Source organism: Paramisgurnus dabryanus, chromosome 9 (genome assembly GCF_030506205.2).
Source record: "Paramisgurnus dabryanus chromosome 9, PD_genome_1.1, whole genome shotgun sequence".
Classification (NCBI taxonomy): Eukaryota; Metazoa; Chordata; class Actinopteri; order Cypriniformes; family Cobitidae; genus Paramisgurnus; species Paramisgurnus dabryanus.
Genome location: NC_133345.1, coordinates 1,318,675 through 1,342,055, shown reverse-complemented (window position 1 = coordinate 1,342,055; position 23,381 = coordinate 1,318,675). Strand labels below are relative to the sequence as shown.

General features: G+C 37.9%; 1 long non-coding RNA gene and 4 other non-coding genes across 6 annotated transcripts; all 5 read left to right on the top strand.

The window, feature by feature from the left end:
• The first annotated feature begins 3,050 nt into the window (after positions 1-3,050).
• LOC135753480 (U2 spliceosomal RNA) lies at positions 3,051-3,241 on the top strand. Its single transcript, XR_010533666.1, has one exon. It is a non-coding gene; the product is annotated as a U2 spliceosomal RNA (small nuclear RNA).
• A 785-nt stretch (positions 3,242-4,026) lies between these two features.
• Positions 4,027-4,191, top strand: LOC135753514 (U1 spliceosomal RNA). Its single transcript, XR_010533686.1, has one exon. It is a non-coding gene; the product is annotated as a U1 spliceosomal RNA (small nuclear RNA).
• Positions 4,192-15,860: 11,669 nt separating this feature from the next.
• On the top strand, positions 15,861-16,051 carry LOC135753434 (U2 spliceosomal RNA). Its single transcript, XR_010533622.1, has one exon. It is a non-coding gene; the product is annotated as a U2 spliceosomal RNA (small nuclear RNA).
• Positions 16,052-16,835: 784 nt separating this feature from the next.
• LOC135753430 (U1 spliceosomal RNA) lies at positions 16,836-17,000 on the top strand. The gene has a single exon (XR_010533618.1). It is a non-coding gene; the product is annotated as a U1 spliceosomal RNA (small nuclear RNA).
• Positions 17,001-19,457: 2,457 nt separating this feature from the next.
• LOC135753423 (uncharacterized) lies at positions 19,458-22,812 on the top strand. 2 transcript variants are annotated; one of them, XR_010533610.2, is made up of 5 exons: positions 19,458-20,577; positions 20,856-20,940; positions 21,016-21,079; positions 21,230-21,682; positions 21,810-22,812. It is a non-coding gene; the product is annotated as an uncharacterized lncRNA (long non-coding RNA). The 2 variants fall into 2 exon arrangements; XR_010533611.2 differs by lacking the exon at positions 19,458-20,577 and having other exon boundaries at positions 20,855-20,940; positions 21,033-21,079.
• Positions 22,813-23,381: the final 569 nt, after the last annotated feature.

Sequence of the window (23,381 nt, the reverse complement as noted above, 5' to 3'; positions counted from 1 at the left end):
CTTTTTGGGTAAGATCGAGTGGACACCGGGGACTACACGTTTAAATGGATTTTTGACCTTCGGCTATGGAAGCGAGGCTTGTTCCGTCCACTCCGTGCATCGACTCTGGCGCTTTCCGGGGACAAATAAGGTGAGTTTAAAATCAGAGTTTGCTTCTTTAGTGCGTGGTTGCCAGTTTGTTTGCCAATCCGTGGTCCATAATACGTTCCGCGTTCGTGGTCTCTCCATCGCTCAGTACTTTTCTGTGTTTCTATTTTACGTAAAGCTAACACCAAAACGATTGTGGAAGGCGCTATATAGATTGTTCTCAAAGAAAAAAAACGAGAAACAAACCCATGTGAATATGGGTCAAATTATCTAGGCGGAGCACTTCGTTCAAAGAAAAACGCAACAGAATTGTTTGCGTTGAACAAAGACAATGGTGCCTGCAGACATCGAATGTGTATTGTGGATAAAAAATGGCCAGTGGGGTGGGACAATTTTTCTTGAATTAAGTGTTTATGGGAAAAGTTCACGAATTTTTTCTTACCCTGTAGTCAGATTTATTTGCTTGTTTTAAGCATAAAATAACAGGAGAAGAAATTGTGTAGGGGGAGCAGAGGGTTTTTTTTCGTTCAAAGAAAAGCAGCGTGGCACGAATGAATGTTTGGCTGAAATGCTATCGTAATTTCCCCCTTAATTTTCCTTACAAACATGAAACCAGAGAGAAGGGTCAGTTGGCATCGAATTGCACCTTGTATTCGGTGATTGATTGAGGAAAAATATGCGTATGTGTATATATATACTTGTTTTGTTGAACAGAGACAATGGCCGCGTGCTCCAGCGTCACCTATATGCCTATTTCACAAAATGGCGGCTTTGACCGGAAGTAGGGAAAACATCGTTCAGGTTGCACCACTACGATGGCCACTCAATATAGTATGGACTGACAGCTGCTTTGTTTTCTCCTACACATGAATTTACTTGTAAAAATAACAATAACAGATATTGTCGATTGGTGTTATATTATTTTTTTAGCATTTCGTATTATCAAAATATATCATATGTTAGACAGCTTATCAATTTTAAATAAAATAACGAGACATACATAACTATTCGTGTCTGCTCCCGTTTATTGTAATGAGTGTGCACATTTGGAGAAATACTTAGACATTTTACTTCTTATTTCTTTAGACTGAATAATTATTTCTTATTAATTCCAAAGTATGCGACCCGATGATCTAATCGTGGTGTATGTGCTATTCCTCGTTTGTTTGCCTGCATCCATTGCTTTACGGCTTGCTTGTTGCGTTTAAATGCACATTTGATTTCTTTACCAGCATTGGATTTAGACCATTCAATGAGAAGAGTTAACAGCGTTTATTATGATTGATAAGCCCTCAACGGAGAATGAGGTCGGCATACATTAAAAGCCTTATTTTGTTTTTATCGTGTGCCTTCCAAAATGTATGCGACGAAACTTAAATCACGCAAAATATGAATGGTAACTAGACGTGCTTGTTGTGTGCAAGGAGTGCATTTATTTGTAAACTTTTGCTAAATCAAAATGGTTTATTTGTATTTGCTTTTTACCTGGGTTTTATCAGGTTCGCAGTCGGGACATTTTTAATCCATAGTGTATGCATAATTAATTTCAAAGAAATAAGAAGTAAAATGTGTAAGTATTCCTCAAAATGTGCTTTGGACTAAGTCCCCCGTCATCACAGCAAACGGGAGCAGACCCGAATAGGTATGGCTAGTTATTTTATTAAAAATTTCCAGCCGTCTGTAAATTTATGTTTGAAAGAAAAAAGTAAATTAATATCTTACTTACTGTTTTTGTCTTGTTTTCTAGTGAATATCTGACAATGCTTAAATGGAGATACATTTACTTGGTAAGCAAAGTGGCTTAAGATATTATGTATTGTAATAGAAAATTGTTATAAAAACGTTTTGTTTTTGCTGGGAATTCTTGTATATATTTCACAGCTATATAATTAATTATAATAACGCACTTTTTGTTGATAAACATGTTAAAAAATACATTAACACATAATAATGTGGCAACAAATCAAATGTGCATTTAAATGCAACAAGCAAAAATAAATAAATAAAGCAAATGCACGGAAAAGAAACGAGGAATAAAAGAAACACCGCGATTAAAAAAATCAGATCGCATACTTTGTAATAATTGAAATAAATTATAAAAATCAACAGGTTTATATTTAAAACAAATAAAAAATATCTGCCAGCGGGGTAAGAAAAATAAACTTAATTCTAGTTTCAACTTAATTCAATAATAAACTCAATTTAGGTTTATTTTTCTTACCCCACTGGCAGATATTTTTACTTGTTTTAAGCCTTAACCTATTACATTTTAGAATTTATTTCAGTAAACAAGACTTAAATTCTAAGCCACTTTGCTTATTAAGTAAATGTATCTCGATTTAAGAATTATTTTTTAACTCGAAAACATTAAGAAAATACTAAGTAAACGAACAAATTGGGATGTTCAAAACACTTAAATATTTTTTTTCACTCTACCCTTCATATTACAGCTGTCGAAAAACCACAGCAACGTTGACAGACCCGGAAGCCATGATACATTAGCAGTTTTTAAAATAAGTTAAATCTAGAATCCTTATTGGTTTTAGATACTTTAAAGCAATGAATGATCTTCTTTCTTTTGAATTGATTTGGTATTATGGAGGAGCTCTGTGTCTGGTTATTGAAGATGATTTGTTCTTTGCTCCTATGTTGGCTTATTTTTTTGTTATTTCCGTTACTATATATATTTTTTTCTTTGTTTTTTCTGATTTGAGGTTATGAAAATGTTTTAATTTGTAATAAAGGTTTTTTGAAAATTCTAAATTCTCTCTATCTCTCTCTCTCTCTCTCTCTCTCATGAGCGTGGATCAGATCCTGCATTAAAACATGAACTTCTGATTTGCTAGCTCAACGTTCTACCTCTGGGTTATACAATGAGAACGTATAGAGTTAAATGCCCGCTAGCCTCCACCCCAAAAGCCAGCGCCTTCGCCGGCTCCCCCTTTGGCTGCGTCTATTCCGGTATCGCTTCTCGGCCTTTTGGCTAAGATCAAGTGTAGTATCTGTTCTTATCAGTTTAATGTCTGATACGTCTCCTATCCGGGGACTATATGTTAAATGGATTTTTGACCTTCGGAAATGGAAGCGGAGCTTGCTCCTTCCACTCCATGTATCAACATGGTATTGCAGTGTTTCCATGAATGGTGCGCGCTCCCCATCTCGGGGATAAATAAGTCAAGTATAAAAAAAAGAATTTGCTTCTTTTGTGCGTGAATGACGGTGTTTTTTCTAATCCGTGTGTTTTAAAATTGCTGTGATTTCGTTGGCTTTATTGGTTTAACGAAAAGCTTGCGTGGAAATGAACACGCTGATAAAGAAATGTTTTTGTAATGTATTTAATTAATTTCTTTACAAGTTTGCGGAGGTGATACGAGGACGAATTAAACATCCTCGACACAGCTGAAGGCGCAACAAAAGCGAACGAGACCGATTGGAATGTTAAAAACACCTGAAAACTTTTTTCACTACCCTTCATACTACAGCTGTCGAAAAACCACAGCAACGTCGACAGACCTGGAAGCATAGCTGTACTTGTTTAACTCACAACGACAACGGGTAAGTCATTGAGCCCTGTGTTTTTATTTATCCACGTTCTAAAATTGCTATGCTTTCGTTGTTTCTTGATTGCTCTGTACATTTCTTTGTTTCTATTCCACGTAAAGTTACTTTGTAATAACGAAACCATATATTTAAATGCGCAATTTAAATCCATTTGATTTAAATTGTTTCACATATTTCACTCTACACGGTTCAACCGGGCTGGAAACGGAATAAAAACAGGGTAGATCTCGAAGAATGTTTGGTCTCAGACGTGGCTTCGTGCGCTTTCCACCTGGTCACACACAGTAAATGAAATGTTAGTCGGACGGCCTCCGGGGGCGCCGTCGATGTGATCGGTCACAGGAAGATGCGGCCGTCTGGCCTCAAAGGGTGTCGCTCATACTTACCTGGCAGGGGAGACACCATGATCATGAAGGTGGTTCACCCAGGGCGAGGCTCAGCCATTGCACTCCGGTTGGGCTGACCCTTTGCGAATTCCCCAAATGTGGGAATCTCGACTGCAAAATTTCTGATAGTGGGGGACTGCGTTCGCGCTCTCCCCTGACCTTTGTGTTAAAAATAGATTCGCTTGTCGTTTTACGTAAAATCCAAGAGACGTCTAACCACGGCCCAAGAATACATTAGTCATCAAAAAAGCGGCTATTCAACGACTACATAACTTTTAATAGACAGCGAATAAGTGTCTAGGCTAAAACAAGGCTTAATTTGGGCTGTCAGTGAAAATCTAATAGCCGTTTGACCATTCCAAACGAATAGACTAGCCATTAAATAGAACCACAATCAAACGGCTACATGTCTAAGAGCACAAAATAATGCTTAGATGATTCTTTTACTTCCAATATAAGAGGTTCTCGGGAATGGCAATCATCCAAACTAATAAATTATAAAGGCTTTTATAAGAAAATGACAACAGTTAAACAACCTAGACAGCGTTGGGCAATACAAAATGCTAATAAATACAAGACAAATTGAAATATTGTACATGCATGTACATTAAACAAGCCAACAAATCTGCCAATGGGCTACGACAATTTTTCTTGAATTAAGTGTTTATATCTAGATTTGTTTCTTACCCCTTTGGCAGATTTATTTGCTTGTTTTAAGCCCAAATTCTGAGTTTTTTCTCCCTAAAGGCTAGGTTTATTTTCTTAGGGCATTTTGCTCATCAAAAAATGCATCTTATTTTAAGACTTTCTAGATATTTGTATAGTTAAAACAGTTCGAAATAACAAGTAAGAAATGATTTTTTGCAATGTATTCATTCATTCGCTACCCTTCATACTACAGCTGTCGAAAAACCACAGCAACGTCGACAGACCTGGAAGCGTAGCTGTATTTGTTTAACTCACAAAGACAACGGGTAAAGTATTTTCTTGATTACCTAAATGACTTGCTGTAGGAAAATAAGTTTAGGTTTAAGGGGGGAAATACAGTTTAAAGGGATATTTCAATTTATGATGATAATTCTGTCATCATTTACTCATGCATACAGGCTTACAACAACACGAGGATTAGTTTTTTTCTGAGTAACACAAAAGAAGGTATTTTGAGGAATGATGGTAAACCCACAGCAGATAGTCACCATTGACTTCCATAGTAGGAATAAAAAAATATGATGGAATTTAATAGGTACCATCAACCGTGTGCTAACCATCACTTTGCAAAATATTTTCTTCATCATTTATCACGATACTTCCAAAATATTTTTTCCTACTAAGTCAATATTTCATTATTTGCTTTACAAGCTTAAAAATGATGGTGACAGGATTCCATGGTAATCACAAACAGGTAAACAAGTAAAATAATCACTATTTACTTTTAAAAGCATTTTGAAAATTGCTTGCTTATGCTGGGAGTAAAGGTATTTCATGCAAAAGGTATTTCCTCTTTAAAAGGTAATGTATGCTTCTTTTAAAGCTGACACATTTGCCACATTAAAATAACAGAAATGTGTACTGTTTAAACTTTTTGGAGCCGGTGTGTCTGTGTTCTTGGGGCACACATCTACATGTAAAAGCAGAATTGCTTATTATTCTTCTCTATTTCTTGTATAGGTCAATTATGAGTGAAGAACCGTTCACCAAATGAAGACCGCAGCCAGGTGACGGGATCCTGTGGTAATCACAAACAGGTAAACCAGTAAAATAATCATCATTTAATGTTAAAATAATTTTGAAAATTGAAGTTCTGTGTGTTCTTATTGTACTTTATTTATTTCTGCAGGTAAGCACCATACCGTAAGCTTCATTCCCTTTATAACAGTGTCGTACCGTGTGTATTGCTGGAGAGGCCCGGAAAAGGTAATAAAGGGAGCAGAAAACTTTGGCAGTCTTTTCAATTCCAAGGTGTTTATTTTCACCAGCCGTGTTCATATAGTGCTCACCAAAAACACTCAAAAATTCTTGTTACATAGTCCATTTTCAATTTGTATAAAAAAACACATCATGCTGTGAGCAGCAAACAGGTAAAACCTTGTTTTGAGGCCTGAGCCTCTACATGTGGTCTCACCTCAGACACACACACTACCCCCCCTAATCATCCACCTGTTAACCCTCATAATACCTTCCTTGAGGAGCTCTTCCCGCCAAACTAAATGGATCATACCATTTACAAGGGATGTTTAACACACACTACACATGACAAAGAATTGTTCTCTTTAAATCTTAAACAGATTCAAACACTTAAACTCATTTACTGAATAACACTGTACACATAGTAACATAATCATTTCACATTTAGATGCAATTACTTACACTCAAAACTTATATCAAATTATGTATGCCTTAACGGTACAGCCCAGTAATTAAGGGAAAACGTTAGACATTCATGCTACTCCAGTCACTCCTTCATAGTTAGGTTAAAACACCAAAATACACAGTGAGACAAAATATCATTTCATATGGTTCTAATGTTTCCTGGGATGATAAACTGCTATGTTCATCATCACACACCCCCCTCCCTCTAAACAGTCACTACCTCAGGAGTGACGTGATAAGAAATCAGCCACCACATTAAGCACTCCTGCTCTGTACTGGATCTTAAATTTAAAAGGTTGAAGGGACAAATACCATCTTGTGATTCTGGCATTAGTGTCTCTCATTTTCTTAATCCACTGCAAAGCTCTATGATCGGTTTCAAGCACAAAGTCTTTACCAATCAAATAGTATTTCAAAGTGTCCAATGCCCATTTGATGGCTAGGGCCTCCTTCTCGATTGTAGAATATTTAGTCTCTCGAGGGAACAATTTCCTACTTATGTACTGTACAGGGCGACGATTCTCTCCTTCCCCCTGTAATAGTACTGCACCCAGACCTAGCTCGGACGCATCAGCTTGTACCACAAAAGGCAGATCGAAATCCGGGCTTTGCAACACCGGATCTTTGCACAAACAAGACTTAAGATCTTGAAAAGCCTGTTCACATTCAGGTGTCCACTTAACTTTAGCAGGACTGCTTTTCTTTGTAAGGTCAGTCAAAGGTGCAGCTCTGCTGGCAAAGTTGGGTATAAACCTTCTATACCAGCCTATCAAACCCAGGAAGGATCTTACACTTTTCTTCGTTGAGGGTGGTGCGGCTGACCAGATTGCTTGTATTTTGTCCACTTGGGGTCTCACTGATCCTCCACCAGCAACATAACCCAAGAAAGAAACTTGTTGTTTAGCAATTTGACATTTCTTTGCATTCACCACCAGACCTGCCAGTTGAATTCTTTTAAAGACATCAGCCAAATGTTCCAGATGTTGTTCCCAGGACTCACTAAAAATGACAATGTCATCAATGTATGCTGCAGCATAACGGTCCAAACCTCGCAACACTTGATCCACCAGACGTTGAAAGGTAGCTGCAGCTCCGTGTAGACCAAATGGCATATATTTGAAATGGTATAGTCCTGAAGGGACACGAAAAGCAGTCAAGTTCTTAGCAGAATCAGCTAATGGCACTTGCCAATATCCTTTGCATAGATCTAAAGTAGTCAAATACTTAGCTTTGCCCAGTCGCTCGATTAACTCGTCGACTCTCGGCATTGGATATGGATCAAAAGCAGATACCGCATTCAGCTTGGAAAAATCAACGCAGAATCTCAATGTCCCGTCTTTCTTTGGCACTAGTACAACCGGACTACACCACTCACTGGTTGAAGGTTCGATGATATCAGACTCCAGCATCATTTGAACTTCCTCCTTTAAGGCTGGGATCAAGCGTGCTGGTACTCTACAGTGAGTTTGTCTAATCGGCTCAGTTTCAATCAGATGAATGTTATGATGTAAAAGTGTTGTTTTGCCTGGTTTGTCAGAAAACAGACCCTCTGGAACCAATTTCTGAAACTCCTTCTGCTGTTTAGGTGTCAAATGATCTGTTAATGGGAAAGTTAACTTTAAATCCACCGGAAAATATTGTTCTTCCAATTCTTCTTCATCCTCAACTTTTCTAGCCCACAACTGATCTGACCAGGAGCCCTTTCTCTCATTCCAAGGCCTCAACAGATTAATGTGGAAAACCTGAGTCTTTTTCTTACGATCGGGTACAGAAATCTCATAGTTTGTAGGACTTAACTTTCTAAGCACTTCATATGGCCCTTGCCATTTAGCCAAAAGTGAACTTTCAGAAGTAGGAAGTAACAATAACACTTTCTGACCTGGAGTGAGCGTTCTCTCTCTACTTGACAGATCATACCAGTGTTTCTGCTGCTGTTGTGCTTTTATCATGTTAGCATTCACCATCTCGGTCATTGATTCCAATTTCTCTCTCATCTTCAGAACATATGACAGAATATTTGTTTGTTCACCTGCATTACCTCCTTCCCAAGCCTCTTTCAGCACATCCAACGGTCCCCGGACATGACGTCCATATAGCATCTCAAATGGTGAGAAACCTGTTGATGACTGTGGCACTTCACGGTAAGCGAACATCAAATATGGCAGCCATTGATCCCAATCGGAACCTGTATCAGACACAAACTTGCGTAACATTGACTTAAGGGTCTGGTTGAATCTTTCTACCATACCGTCAGTCTGAGGGTGGTAAGGAGTGGTCTGTATCGGATGTATACGCAACATTGAGCACACTTGTTTCATCAACTTTGATGTAAAGTTAGTGCCTTGATCTGTGATTATTTCCTTAGGCAACCCTACTCGTGAAAAGAGTTGCACTAATGCATTCACTACCTGCCTTGTCTTGATGTTTCTGAGAGGGAAAACTTCTGGATAACGAGTGGCATAATCAGCAACAACCAAAATGTACCTATTACCAGCTCTACTGCTTTCCAACGGTCCTACAATATCCATTGCAATTCGTGTGAATGGAATGTCAATAATAGGTAAGCTTACAAGAGGTGCTCTATCACTCTTTTTAGCTGGTCTAACCAGCTGACATTCTGGACATGATTTACAAAATTCGACAACATCAGAATAGAGCTTGGGCCAATAAAACCTACTAGCAATTCTGGACAGCGTTTTCTGCTGACCCAGATGCCCTGCACACGGTGCTGAATGACCCAACTGCAGCACCTTTAACCTCATTGACTCGGGTATTACCAATCTTTCATCTTCAGCACTTACTAAGTACAATTTGTCATTTTTGACTACTAGTTGATCTTTCAAAATTAATGTTGATGCTGTGTTATTAGCCTTGGCTTTCTCAAACAATGGTTTAAGAGTTTCATCCTGCCTTTGCAACTGCCCAATATCATGTGGAATTAGCTCAAGATCATCTGTGCTTGGTTTTGGCATATCTTCAACCACTTCAGTACCCACAACTTTAGCAAAACGTTTCTCTCTCTTAGATTTTCTATCTTTAGAAATCACATTAAGAGGTAAATCCTGCAAAAACTGTTTAATAACCTCATTTTCCTTAGATTGTGCCCTTGTTATCACCATAGCGTCCGCTACATTTTTGTCATTTTGTAACAAATCCACCAACACAGGTATATCTCTGCCTAATATCACTGGATACGGTGCTTTGTCAATTACCCCAACAGTTAAACTGTATGCTTGGCCTTCGATTTCAATCACCATTTCAGTTTTAGGGTACTCTTTTTCATCTCCATGGATACAACAAACTCTGAGTTTATCATGCTTCAGCATATTTGACTTTCCTACACACTCTGATCTAACTAAAGTTTGACTTGAACCTGAATCGACCAGTGCTTTATACGTTGTGCTTCCTATCTTCACATCAATTACAGTGTCAGTGTTCAGTTCAATTTCGTTTAGTCTCACAGATGATCTTAACTCATACGCTAGGCGTGTATTAGTCACATTTAGCGCAGGACAATCTGCTTTTTTATGCCCAGACTGGCCACATCCATGACATATAATTACAGATTTTCTACTGTATTGACCAACGCTGCCTGTTTGCATACTGTTAACGTTACTCCGGTTAAAACTAGTTTGTAACATTCGGTTATCGGCATCGAAATTTATCAGACCACTACCCTTAGCATCCCCAGACTTACCGGTTGAGCTGTAGTTGGTGCCTCGCCATCGTCTCGGTTGATGTAACGATCGCCTCGCAGCTATAAACGTCTCTGCCATTTCTGCTGCTTGTTTACATGAAGTCGGGCCGTTCTGCTTCACCCATGTTCTTACTTCAGGATTCAACAACTTGAGAAACTGTTCAAGCACTATTTGGTCACCAATCTCTTGTTTGGATCTTTGCGAAGGGTTCATCCACTTTTCGTAGAGATCTTTCAATCTTACGTACATTTCTCGCGGCGTTTCATCATCTGGTTGGTTGTATGCTCTGAACCGCTGTCGGAATGTTTCAGGGTTAATTTCAAACTTCTCCAGTATTACTTGCTTGACACAGTCATAGTCCAACGAGTTATCAGGGTCCATGGCAACATAAGCTGCCCTTGCTTTACCGGTTAAAAGTGGTAAGAGATGTAACACCCAATCTCGCTGTGGCCATCTGCAAGCGTGAGCAATTCGCTCAAAAGTCATTAAATAGTGTTCAATGTCCTCATCATTTGTCCATGGTAACATTCTTGGGTTATTAAAACTTGTGGATTCATTTTCTTGTGTTGTCATTGCGGCTCTATCCGTAGCCGCTGATGTAGCCCCGTCACTTTGTGTCTGTAACCGATTGTAACGACCAGTTAAAGCAGAGTTTCCATATGAAGGCGCTGACATATCGCTTACCGCTGATGCTTCTTTCGCCAGTCGTTCCTGTCGCTCTTGGTGAATTTCAGATTGTAGTTGTACAAATTGGTGTTGAAGCGTCCGATATTTATGTTCATGACGTTGCGCTTCCTTTTCCAAGCGATCTTCTCTTTGTTGTTGACTATGTAGAAAAGTTTGCAGCATTGTAGCAATCTGCTCTGAAGCATTTCCTGGGGTTCTTTCATCCACACCTGGAGATGAACTTGCTTCCTCTGGCTGATCTGCTGCTCTGCAATCTTTGCTCTTAGCTCCATCTTGTTTCTTTGGTGGCATTTTCCGACCGCCACCAGTTGCTCACAGCCGCTTTCACTTAAACGAGGCACAGCTGGGACTGCCAAAAAAAACTTCTCTTCCTCGCCGCTTACTTTCCTTTAAGGCCTGGAAGCACCGCTGCCACCATGTGTCGTACCGTGTGTATTGCTGGAGAGGCCCGGAAAAGGTAATAAAGGGAGCAGAAAACTTTGGCAGTCTTTTCAATTCCAAGGTGTTTATTTTCACCAGCCGTGTTCATATAGTGCTCACCAAAAACACTCAAAAATTCTTGTTACATAGTCCATTTTCAATTTGTATAAAAAAACACATCATGCTGTGAGCAGCAAACAGGTAAAACCTTGTTTTGAGGCCTGAGCCTCTACATGTGGTCTCACCTCAGACACACACACTACCCCCCCTAATCATCCACCTGTTAACCCTCATAATACCTTCCTTGAGGAGCTCTTCCCGCCAAACTAAATGGATCATACCATTTACAAGGGATGTTTAACACACACTACACATGACAAAGAATTGTTCTCTTTAAATCTTAAACAGATTCAAACACTTAAACTCATTTACTGAATAACACTGTACACATAGTAACATAATCATTTCACATTTAGATGCAATTACTTACACTCAAAACTTATATCAAATTATGTATGCCTTAACGGTACAGCCCAGTAATTAAGGGAAAACGTTAGACATTCATGCTACTCCAGTCACTCCTTCATAGTTAGGTTAAAACACCAAAATACACAGTGAGACAAAATATCATTTCATATGGTTCTAATGTTTCCTGGGATGATAAACTGCTATGTTCATCATCACAAACAGGTAAGGTTCATACTGTTTTATTCTTTTGTACTGTTTTATTCGTACTGTTTTAAATCATTCAGTAAATGCAAAGTTAAACTGATGTGTTTTTAATCTAGATTTAAAAGTGTCTACTGTTGAAGCACATCTGATCTCTTCTGAAAGCTGATAATAACTGAATGCTGAGGCACCTTGTTTTGAGTGAACCCTTGTTTTTTCTAAATGACCTGATCCTATTGATCCGAGTAATCGGTTTCATATTCGATTAGCATATCTGTCATGTATTGTAGCCATGAAGTGGTTTTTAAACAAGAAACAGTACTTTTTAAATCCATTGACCATTGCAATAATCGGCCCTGCTGGTGATGAAAGCATGAACAAGTTTCTCTAAGTCCTGTCTTGAGACAAAACCTCTAATTCTGGCAATATTTCTGAGATGGTAGTAAAAGCAGAATTCCTTATTATTTTTCTCTATCTCAGGCTCTACGGCATATATGTCATGATTTTATTTGTCTATTTATATGTCTATTTACAAGGACTGCCTTGGCCAAATGTTATTGTTAATTAATATTGAAGCAGTTATTTAACATAGGTCCTTTGAGTAGTGATTTGTGTAATGATCCATATATCTATTTTTATGTATATTTTTAACTTAGGAATGTGATTTTAAAGCTCATATTTGTTATTGTATGACACCTCTCATGTTATGAAAGTAAAAAATAATTGTATTTTCTGATGTCTTGCATTTCTGTTTTTAAACTGTTAATCCTTATCAAGTGCTATACATTAGAAAGTGGATATAGAGTGAAATGCACACGGTGAATAATGAACGCAGACCTTCAGTGCCGGACCTCTGACCCGCTAACCTCCATCCCGACAGCCAGCGCCTTCTCCGGATGCCATTGCGGTATCGCTTCTCGGCTTTTTGGGTAAGATCGAGTGGACACCGGGGACTACACGTTTAAATGGATTTTTGACCTTCGGCTATGGAAGCGAGGCTTGTTCCGTCCACTCCGTGCATCGACTCTGGCGCTTTCCGGGGACAAATAAGGTGAGTTTAAAATCAGAGTTTGCTTCTTTAGTGCGTGGTTGCCAGTTTGTTTGCCAGTCCGTGGTCCATAATACGTTCCGCGTTCGTGGTCTCTCCATCGCTCAGTACTTTTCTGTGTTTCTATTTTACGTAAAGCTAACACCAAAACGATTGTGGAAGGCGCTATATAGATTGTTCTCAAAGAACAAACCCATGTGAATATGGGTCAAATTATCTAGGCGGAGCACTTCGTTCAAAGAAAAACGCAACAGAATTGTTTGCGTTGAACAAAGACAATGGTGCCTGCAGACATCGAATGTGTATTGTGGATAAAAAATGGCCAGTGGGGTGGGACAATTTTTCTTGAATTAAGTGTTTATGGGAAAAGTTCACGAATTTTTTCTTACCCTGTAGTCAGATTTATTTGCTTGTTTTAAGCATAAAATAACAGGAGAAGAAATTGTGTAGGGGGAGCAGAGGGTTTTTTTTCGTTCAAAGAAAAGCAGCGTGGCACGAATGAATGTTTGGCTGAAATGCTATCGTAATTTCCCCCTTAATTTTCCTTACAAACATGAAACCAGAGAGAAGGGTCAGTTGGCATCGAATTGCACCTTGTATTCGGTGATTGATTGAGGAAAAATATGCGTATGTGTATATATATACTTGTTTTGTTGAACAGAGACAATGGCCGCGTGCTCCAGCGTCACCTATATGCCTATTTCACAAAATGGCGGCTTTGACCGGAAGTAGGGAAAACATCGTTCAGGTTGCACCACTACGATGGCCACTCAATATAGTATGGACTGACAGCTGCTTTGTTTTCTCCTACACATGAATTTACTTGTAAAAATAACAATAACAGATATTGTCGATTGGTGTTATATTATTTTTTTAGCATTTCGTATTATCAAAATATATCATATGTTAGACAGCTTATCAATTTTAAATAAAATAACGAGACATACATAACTATTCGTGTCTGCTCCCGTTTATTGTAATGAGTGTGCACATTTGGAGAAATACTTAGACATTTTACTTCTTATTTCTTTAGACTGAATAATTATTTCTTATTAATTCCAAAGTATGCGACCCGATGATCTAATCGTGGTGTATGTGCTATTCCTCGTTTGTTTGCCTGCATCCATTGCTTTACGGCTTGCTTGTTGCGTTTAAATGCACATTTGATTTCTTTACCAGCATTGGATTTAGACCATTCAATGAGAAGAGTTAACAGCGTTTATTATGATTGATAAGCCCTCAACGGAGAATGAGGTCGGCATACATTAAAAGCCTTATTTTGTTTTTATCGTGTGCCTTCCAAAATGTATGCGACGAAACTTAAATCACGCAAAATATGAATGGTAACTAGACGTGCTTGTTGTGTGCAAGGAGTGCATTTATTTGTAAACTTTTGCTAAATCAAAATGGTTTATTTGTATTTGCTTTTTACCTGGGTTTTATCAGGTTCGCAGTCGGGACATTTTTAATCCATAGTGTATGCATAATTAATTTCAAAGAAATAAGAAGTAAAATGTGTAAGTATTCCTCAAAATGTGCTTTGGACTAAGTCCCCCGTCATCACAGCAAACGGGAGCAGACCCGAATAGGTATGTCTAGTTATTTTATTAAAAATTTCCAGCCGTCTGTAAATTTATGTTTGAAAGAAAAAAGTAAATTAATATCTTACTTACTGTTTTTGTCTTGTTTTCTAGTGAATATCTGACAATGCTTAAATGGAGATACATTTACTTGGTAAGCAAAGTGGCTTAAGATATTATGTATTGTAATAGAAAATTGTTATAAAAACGTTTTGTTTTTGCTGGGAATTCTTGTATATATTTCACAGCTATATAATTAATTATAATAACGCACTTTTTGTTGATAAACATGTTAAAAAATACATTAACACATAATAATGTGGCAACAAATCAAATGTGCATTTAAATGCAACAAGCAAAAATAAATAAATAAAGCAAATGCACGGAAAAGAAACGAGGAATAAAAGAAACACCGCGATTAAAAAAATCAGATCGCATACTTTGTAAAATAATTGAAATAAATTATAAAAATCAACAGGTTTATATTTAAAACAAATAAAAAATATCTGCCAGCGGGGTAAGAAAAATAAACTTAATTCTAGTTTCAACTTAATTCAATAATAAACTCAATTTAGGTTTATTTTTCTTACCCCACTGGCAGATATTTTTACTTGTTTTAAGCCTTAACCTATTACATTTTAGAATTTATTTCAGTAAACAAGACTTAAATTCTAAGCCACTTTGCTTATTAAGTAAATGTATCTCGATTTAAGAATTATTTTTTAACTCGAAAACATTAAGAAAATACTAAGTAAACGAACAAATTGGGATGTTCAAAACACTTAAATATTTTTTTTCACTCTACCCTTCATATTACAGCTGTCGAAAAACCACAGCAACGTTGACAGACCCGGAAGCCATGATACATTAGCAGTTTTTAAAATAAGTTAAATCTAGAATCCTTATTGGTTTTAGATACTTTAAAGCAATGAATGATCTTCTTTCTTTTGAATTGATTTGGTATTATGGAGGAGCTCTGTGTCTGGTTATTGAAGATGATTTGTTCTTTGCTCCTATGTTGGCTTATTTTTTTGTTATTTCCGTTACTATATATATATTTTTTTCTTTGTTTTTTCTGATTTGAGGTTATGAAAATGTTTTAATTTGTAATAAAGGTTTTTTGAAAATTCTAAATTCTCTCTATCTCTCTCTCTCTCTCTCTCTCTCTCTCTCTCTCTCTCTCTCTCATGAGCGTGGATCAGATCCTGCATTAAAACATGAACTTCTGATTTGCTAGCTCAACGTTCTACCTCTGGGTTATACAATGAGAACGTATAGAGTTAAATGCCCGCTAGCCTCCACCCCAAAAGCCAGCGCCTTCGCCGGCTCCCCCTTTGGCTGCGTCTATTCCGGTATCGCTTCTCGGCCTTTTGGCTAAGATCAAGTGTAGTATCTGTTCTTATCAGTTTAATGTCTGATACGTCTCCTATCCGGGGACTATATGTTAAATGTATTTTTGACCTTCGGAAATGGAAGCGGAGCTTGCTCCTTCCACTCCATGCATCAACATGGTATTGCAGTGTTTCCATGAATGGTGCGCTCCCCATCTCGGGGATAAATAAGTCAAGTATAAAAAAAGAATTTGCTTCTTTTGTGCGTGAATGACGGTGTTTTTTCTAATCCGTGTGTTTTAAAATTGCTGTGATTTCGTTGGCTTTATTGGTTTAACGAAAAGCTTGCGTGGAAATGAACACGCTGATAAAGAAATGTTTTTGTAATGTATTTAATTAATTTCTTTACAAGTTTGCGGAGGTGATACGAGGACGAATTAAACATCCTCGACACAGCTGAAGGCGCAACAAAAGCGAACGAGACCGATTGGAATGTTAAAAACACCTGAAAACTTTTTTCACTACCCTTCATACTACAGCTGTCGAAAAACCACAGCAACGTCGACAGACCTGGAAGCATAGCTGTACTTGTTTAACTCACAACGACAACGGGTAAGTCATTGAGCCCTGTGTTTTTATTTATCCACGTTCTAAAATTGCTATGCTTTCGTTGTTTCTTGATTGCTCTGTACAATTTTTTTTGTTTCTATTCCACGTAAAGTTACTTTGTAATAACGAAACCATATATTTGAATGCGCAATTTAAATCCATTTGATTTAAATTGTTTCACATATTTCACTCTACACGGTTCAACCGGGCTGGAAACGGAATAAAAACAGGGTAGATCTCGAAGAATGTTTGGTCTCAGACGTGGCTTCGTGCGCTTTCCACCTGGTCACACACAGTAAATGAAATGTTAGTCGGACGGCCTCCGGGGGCGCCGTCGATGTGATCGGTCACAGGAAGATGCGGCCGTCTGGCCTCAAAGGGTGTCGCTCATACTTACCTGGCAGGGGAGACACCATGATCATGAAGGTGGTTCACCCAGGGCGAGGCTCAGCCATTGCACTCCGGTTGGGCTGACCCTTTGCGAATTCCCCAAATGTGGGAATCTCGACTGCAAAATTTCTGATAGTGGGGGACTGCGTTCGCGCTCTGCCATCGCTTCTCGGCCTTTTGGCTAAGATCAAGTGTCTGGTCAGCAGGTGGAGCTGCGATCGCCTCTTGCAGGTTATTGGTTTGTGCTTCTCAATAGCATCAACCCCTTATCTGCTAGGAGGTATATTTTGTGCTTTTTATTTTATTTTTGTACTAATTGTTCGGTTTTTACTTCCAGATTGCTTAAGAAGAGCTGGCCTCTGTGTTTTTACTGTTTTAAGGTAAGTGTTTCCTTTTCTTTGTTTGTTGGTTTTGTTGTGTTTTTATTACTAGGCTGTCGGTGCCTCCGCCATGTCAGCTGCTCGTGCTGGCATGCGGAGGCACCACAGCGTCCGATTTAATTTTTTAGAGCAAAATGGGAAAACAATGGAAATGTCTAGGTTGGATTTTTCACGCAAGTTAGTTCAGAAAGTGCTTGGTTTTAGTCCTGATGAGCTAAACTGTATTCTGACCCTGCCTTTTAACAAAGGTTTTGATGTTAGTTTTAAAAATGCAGCTTTGTTGAACGTCTTCTGGCAACATTTTGAAAATGTTAAAACCCAGTTCTCCATTTTTAAGGTGGATAAACTGACTGATAACACACAGAAAGTTGTTGTTGTTAGGATGTTTAATGAAACCGTTAGTGGAGAGGATATTTGTGTATGGTTGGGGAGATACTGCACTGTTAAGGGCCAAGCTATGAAGGTGGTGGATGAGGATGGGATCTGGAATTGCTCATGGAGGGTCCCCATTAAACAATGGGAAGACCCCCAGGGCTACCAGGGCCTAAAACATTTGCCATCAATGATAGTTCTTGGAGAAAACAGAGGCTACATACACTACCAGGGTATGCCCAAGCTCTGCCGCAAGTGTGGTGAACTCGGGCACCTGGTAGAAGCTTGCCAGAAGACATTTTGTAGAAAATGTAGAGAAATTGGGCACTCTTTTGAAGAGTGCCCAAATGGCAGAAAGTGCAATCTCTGTGGGGATTTCAATCACCTTTACAGAGATTGCCCTATGTCTTTTGCCAACAAGCTGAAAGCAAACAAAACGGTTGAAAAGGAGACAGTTAATGAGGGGGCGGAGCCACAAAGTTCAAATTTCCCGCCAAACTCTGCTATTGGTGGAGAAGGTGGTGAGGTGGTAGGGCTCCGCCCAGCCTGCCCAGAAGTCAACCAGGAACAGCAAAATGGTAATGTATTAAACAATGAAAAGGAAAATGATAATGTTAATGAAAGTGAAAGTGAAACCCAAAATGAAATGAATGGACAAGGAGGGGAACAGTCCCCTGATAGGTTGCCCAGTGCTCAGTTGAAAAGGAAAAGGGGTACCCAATCCCCTGTTGTAGAGGAACTTGACATAAGAGAAAGGTTTGAACCTGATTTAGATTCTTCATCCTCGGGAGATCTAAACAGGCTTTTTCCAACAAACTCACCAAATGAAGTTTCCTTTTTATCAATTGAGCTTAAGTCATCTACCCCTAGATCAGCTTTTAGCTGCCCTAGGGAGAAACAGATTGAACCCCCTGAGTCCTCACTTATTGGAGTAAAGGAAGAATCTGTTTCACAAGAGATTGAGAATTTGAATAATTTTAACTAAGCATTGTTTTTGATTTTTTTTAACCCCATTTTATAGTTTTTAGAGATTATGTCTTTTAAAGCATCATGCCTTTTTATTTTCCTGCTCATGGCGCTCATCATTTCAACTATCAATGTAAGGAGTGTGAGAGCCACTATAAGAGCACAGAATGTTTTATCCTTTTTAAAATCCCTCAAGTCAGATGTTTTTATATTACAAGAGTGTTCATTACCCTTTAGCAAAACATACAGGAAATGGGAAGAACTGTGGACTAATGGGCCATCTGTATGGAGTGGGTCCAATTTTAATAAAAATGACGGTGTTGCAATTTTAGTAAATAACCCAAACATCTTGGTGAAGGGCAGCACAGTGGTGAGAGAAGGGCGGGCACTTTTAGCCAACCTGACTTTTTTAGAAAGGGATTTTAACATTCTTAATATTTATGGCTTTACAGAAAAAAATGAAAGGCATGAGCTTTTAGAAGATTTGCAATCCCACCTTTTAGGAAGAGCACCCTTAATTTTTGCAGGGGATTTTAACTGTGTGTTAACAAAAAAAGACAGGAAAGGGGTAGGCGATGATTTTAGAGAAGACAAAACGTCAGTTTTATTACGGAATATAGTAAAAGATTTTAATTTAAAAGACTGTTTTAAAATAATGCATCCTAGAGAGGAGGGCTTCACCTGGTTTAGTGGTGATGGTACCAGAGCCTCTCGTATTGATTATATTTTTACAAGAAATTGCCCGCCAACGGATGCTACATTACTGCCCATTTTCTTTTCTGATCACGTTATGCTCTCCTGCACCCTTGCACTTCCCTTGGGTGTGACCGTAGGAAGAGGTTTGTGGAAGCTAAACTGCTCCCTGTTAGAGAACAAAGATATAATTACCCAGATAGCAGACGGACTCGGCCCGAATGTGGCCTCATGATGGCACTGCTGGCGTGCTGCCGGCAACGGCATGCAACATGTCAGCCAAGTATGGGCCAGGTGTGGCAATGATGGCACTGGATCCATGATGGCAGATAATATTTGGGCCAGTTGTGATTGGGAGGAATGTGGCCCAGATCAGTGTAGTGATTCTGGCCCAGATCAGTCTAGTGATTGTAAGCCACATTTAAAATACTGATTTATAATAAATAATTAGAAGAATTTAAGGATTTTCAGGCTATCTTAATCTTAATGTTAATTTAACCTTTATTAAGTAAAATGTTAGTTTTGTATTAAAAGAAACTAATATATTTGGACAATAATGTTTGTCTACATTTCAATCACATAAACTTGCCTTCAGATCATGGGTCAAGATTATTTTGTTCAAATGACCCTGAACTTCCAAAAGTTTTTCTTTCTGAATTTAAAAGTTTCTATAACGTTGCTTTGAGAAGCACCATGGATCGTTTTTATTTAAACTTGCTTTTGCGCGATTTTCATTGTAGCAGGAGTTTATTCCTGCTGAAGATTTCTGACTTCAATGACTAAACTATCATTGTGTACAATCAGATGTTAGATACTGCAGAAATAAACGTTACTGTGCTGAAGATTTCTGACTTCAATGACTAAGTAAAACTATCATTGTGTACAATCAAATGTTAGATACTGCAGAAATAAACAAAATGTATTGTTAACCTTCGCGTTACGTTAAAGATGCGCAGTTTATTTATAAAGTGCAACAAGAACCTACACGCGGATGACATCAAAGTACTGCGAGAGCGACTCGAAAGATCATGGACAGCATTCTGATTTCAAATCACTCTCGCGGTATTTTAATGTCATCCGTTTCTCAGTTCCTGCAACTCAGCATTACGTTGAACACTTTGTCAAAAATGATTGAGATGGCCAATCAAATCAAAAAAGGCGAGTGCCACTGGCCAATCACATAACAGAAGACGAGCTTTCCTGTTAACGGAAGCCGAGCGGCGGCCAATCAAATTAACCGATAGGCGGGGTTACCGTCGCAGTAGCAGTTACACCGCGTCAATCAATCATAACGGACACAGAGATTTCAAAGGCAGCAGGATGAAAGATGGTAAGTACCTGAACTTAAATATTTAAACTTTTACGATCATAAAAATGTTTTTGACGTATAAAGGGATGCAAACCTTTACGTGATTCGTGTGTAACGTAATGTGTGACAATTAACGTTATATTGATATTAAATTAGCTGTTTTCTATCAGGTTAAGAATAACTGTGATCATGAAGTAATCGAATTTGGTTATCTGGTCTTCCTGATGTTAGAACATTTATATAAAAAACATATTTTAAAATGTATTTCTGTAACGTTTAATTTCCTTTTTTGATGAAAGTGTGTCTGTGTTCATCAAGACATGAAGACTCTGGAGTGGGACAAGAGAAGGATGGTGGGGTGTATATTCAAATAGACACATTAAGGTAAATTAAATATTGAGGCTCATGTTTGCATCTTTGTGTTTATATATCAAAACATTGCTCTATATGGCTAAATAGTCACATTGTGATTTCAGTGAAAGCTGATAAATACAGAGGGCTGGACAGTGGTTTCATTCATTAGGTGAGTAAGAACTGACCATAGCCTAACATTACTTTAGTTACCCGAATTGCATTGTTGAATACAAAGGAAAATGGTAAAAATACAAATATTTTGAATATATAGAATACTGTGAAATTATTTTCTGTTAATCATCTGCTGTGTTTGCTTCAGGTAAAGAGGTGGGACAATGATGCTGACAGGACAGGAGGAGGTGACATTCAGGTTAGTGACAGTACATCAGGGCCACCATTTAATTTAATGTTAATTTAATTGCTTCCAAAATCAATACTTGACAAATCTTTAGAATTATATCTGCAAAGCTGAATTTCTCATAGGTGGATAAAGTATGACAGCAATTGTGAAGACCTTAGACGTGCAGTATATGGTTCTTCTCTCTTTCATTTATATTGATTTGACTTAATTTTCTTGGTAACTAATAATGGGGATATTCCTAATATAATATATTTTAAATACATGCTTAGAACATATCTCATTTGCTTTGTATCTAAATGAAAAGTACCTCTTTAAGGTCTAAGCTATGTTTCATTTTATTTAGACATTCAACGCAGACATTTTCATCCAAAGCAACTTGAGGAAGAAAACAGAAGCAGTTCATCCTAAAAGGTTTATCTTCTAATTGTTTATCTAACTGTTTGTTTTAAAGTATATCATTATGCTTTTAATTACTTTATTATATGGCTTTTGCTTCATAACAATTATTGATTTGCATCTGTTTTCTTTTATATAACAGTGGGCTGCTGTAATGTTTACATCTATGGAAAGAGGAGCTGAGAAGAAAAGAGAGGCTGGAAAGCAGTACTTCTTGTTGAGGACAATCCTGAATAGGAACACTTTCTCATACACAGATTATTATTAGTGTTTGATTGTTTGTTTCATTTTTATGAATTGTATTGTTTTAATTTTTCGTTTTATTTGAAATTACCTAAGTTAGATTCATGCTAATACTTTAACTGGACCTTGTATCTTTGCTGGCTGGCTGGCTGTAGAGTTGGTTTCACATACACATGAAGTTTCTAATTAACTAACTTTTAAGTTCAGTTTGGTTTAAACTTGTATTTACCCATGGTAATTAATTTAAATTTCTATTCATGCTTATATATTAATTTCAATGAACTTCTGTATTTGTGTATAGCTGGCAATTTGGGCAAGCTACGTTTAACACACAAATGTAACTGTCACAAAGGTTTTTTTTATTATCAGTTTGTTCTAAACTTTTGTTTGTTTACTAAGGATGAAATTGCTTTGTAATTTAAGTTGTTGGTAGATTCATGCCAATAATGTTTTTGAACAAACTAGTACTTTTGTTTATTGCTGGCAGTTTATACTAGAAGAGTTTTAACACATACAATGTTGTAGTGTTATTGACTTGTGTGCTATTGATTAATAAAAAGGCAAACAATTTGAAAGTAATTTTTCGTGTGATTTATTTATTAATATAATTTGGGCAAGATTAGGCTGAGTTATGGCTCAGTTTTGGAAGTTCTGGTTAAATGCTGGTTTTAATATGGTTGACCTATGGCTGAGAACTGGTACCGATGTTAGAACCTGTTCTGGCCCAGGTTTGGGCCAATTATGGGCTATTATCTGTCAGAGACATGGGCCAGTTGTGGCCCATGTGTGGCCTTTGTCTGTAATTCAGAACTGGGCCACTGTAGGGCCGTCATTCTTCGTTGTATGTGGGCCGAGGAAAAACTGGTTGTGTGGGCCGGAGCTGGGCCGGAACAAAATTGCTATCTGGGTAGTGAATACAGGGAGCAGTATAGCCAGTGACAAACCCTTCAGGACTTCTACGAATCACGGGCACAGTGGTGGGAAATGGTGAAGGGAAGGACCCAGACTTTTTTTAGGCAGGCAGGGAAAAGACAGAAGGATAAAGAAAAACGACAAATGGTGGGATTGCAAAAAAGGTTACAGCGTTATTTTAATCTTTTTAATTTGGGGTATGATTTTAAGGAAGAAATACAAGAGGTAAAAAAGCAAATGTCGAATCTGATGGAGGTCCAGAGTAGAGGTATCATTTTAAGATGTAAAGAAAAAGAATTGGAAGAAGGGGAGAAATGTACTAGATACTTTTTTAGAAAGATTGTCAGCAGAGATAAAGTAATTGTAAATTTAAAAAACAAACATGGAGAAGTTATGACTGAAACAAAAAATATTTTAAACATAGTGGAAAGTTTTTATCAAGAGTTGTACAAAGAGAAAACAATTGATGAGGAGATTGCAAAGGAAGTATACACTTCTGTGACAAAAACAGTACATGATAGTGCCTTTTTAACCAATAAATTTACCTCTGTGGAAATTT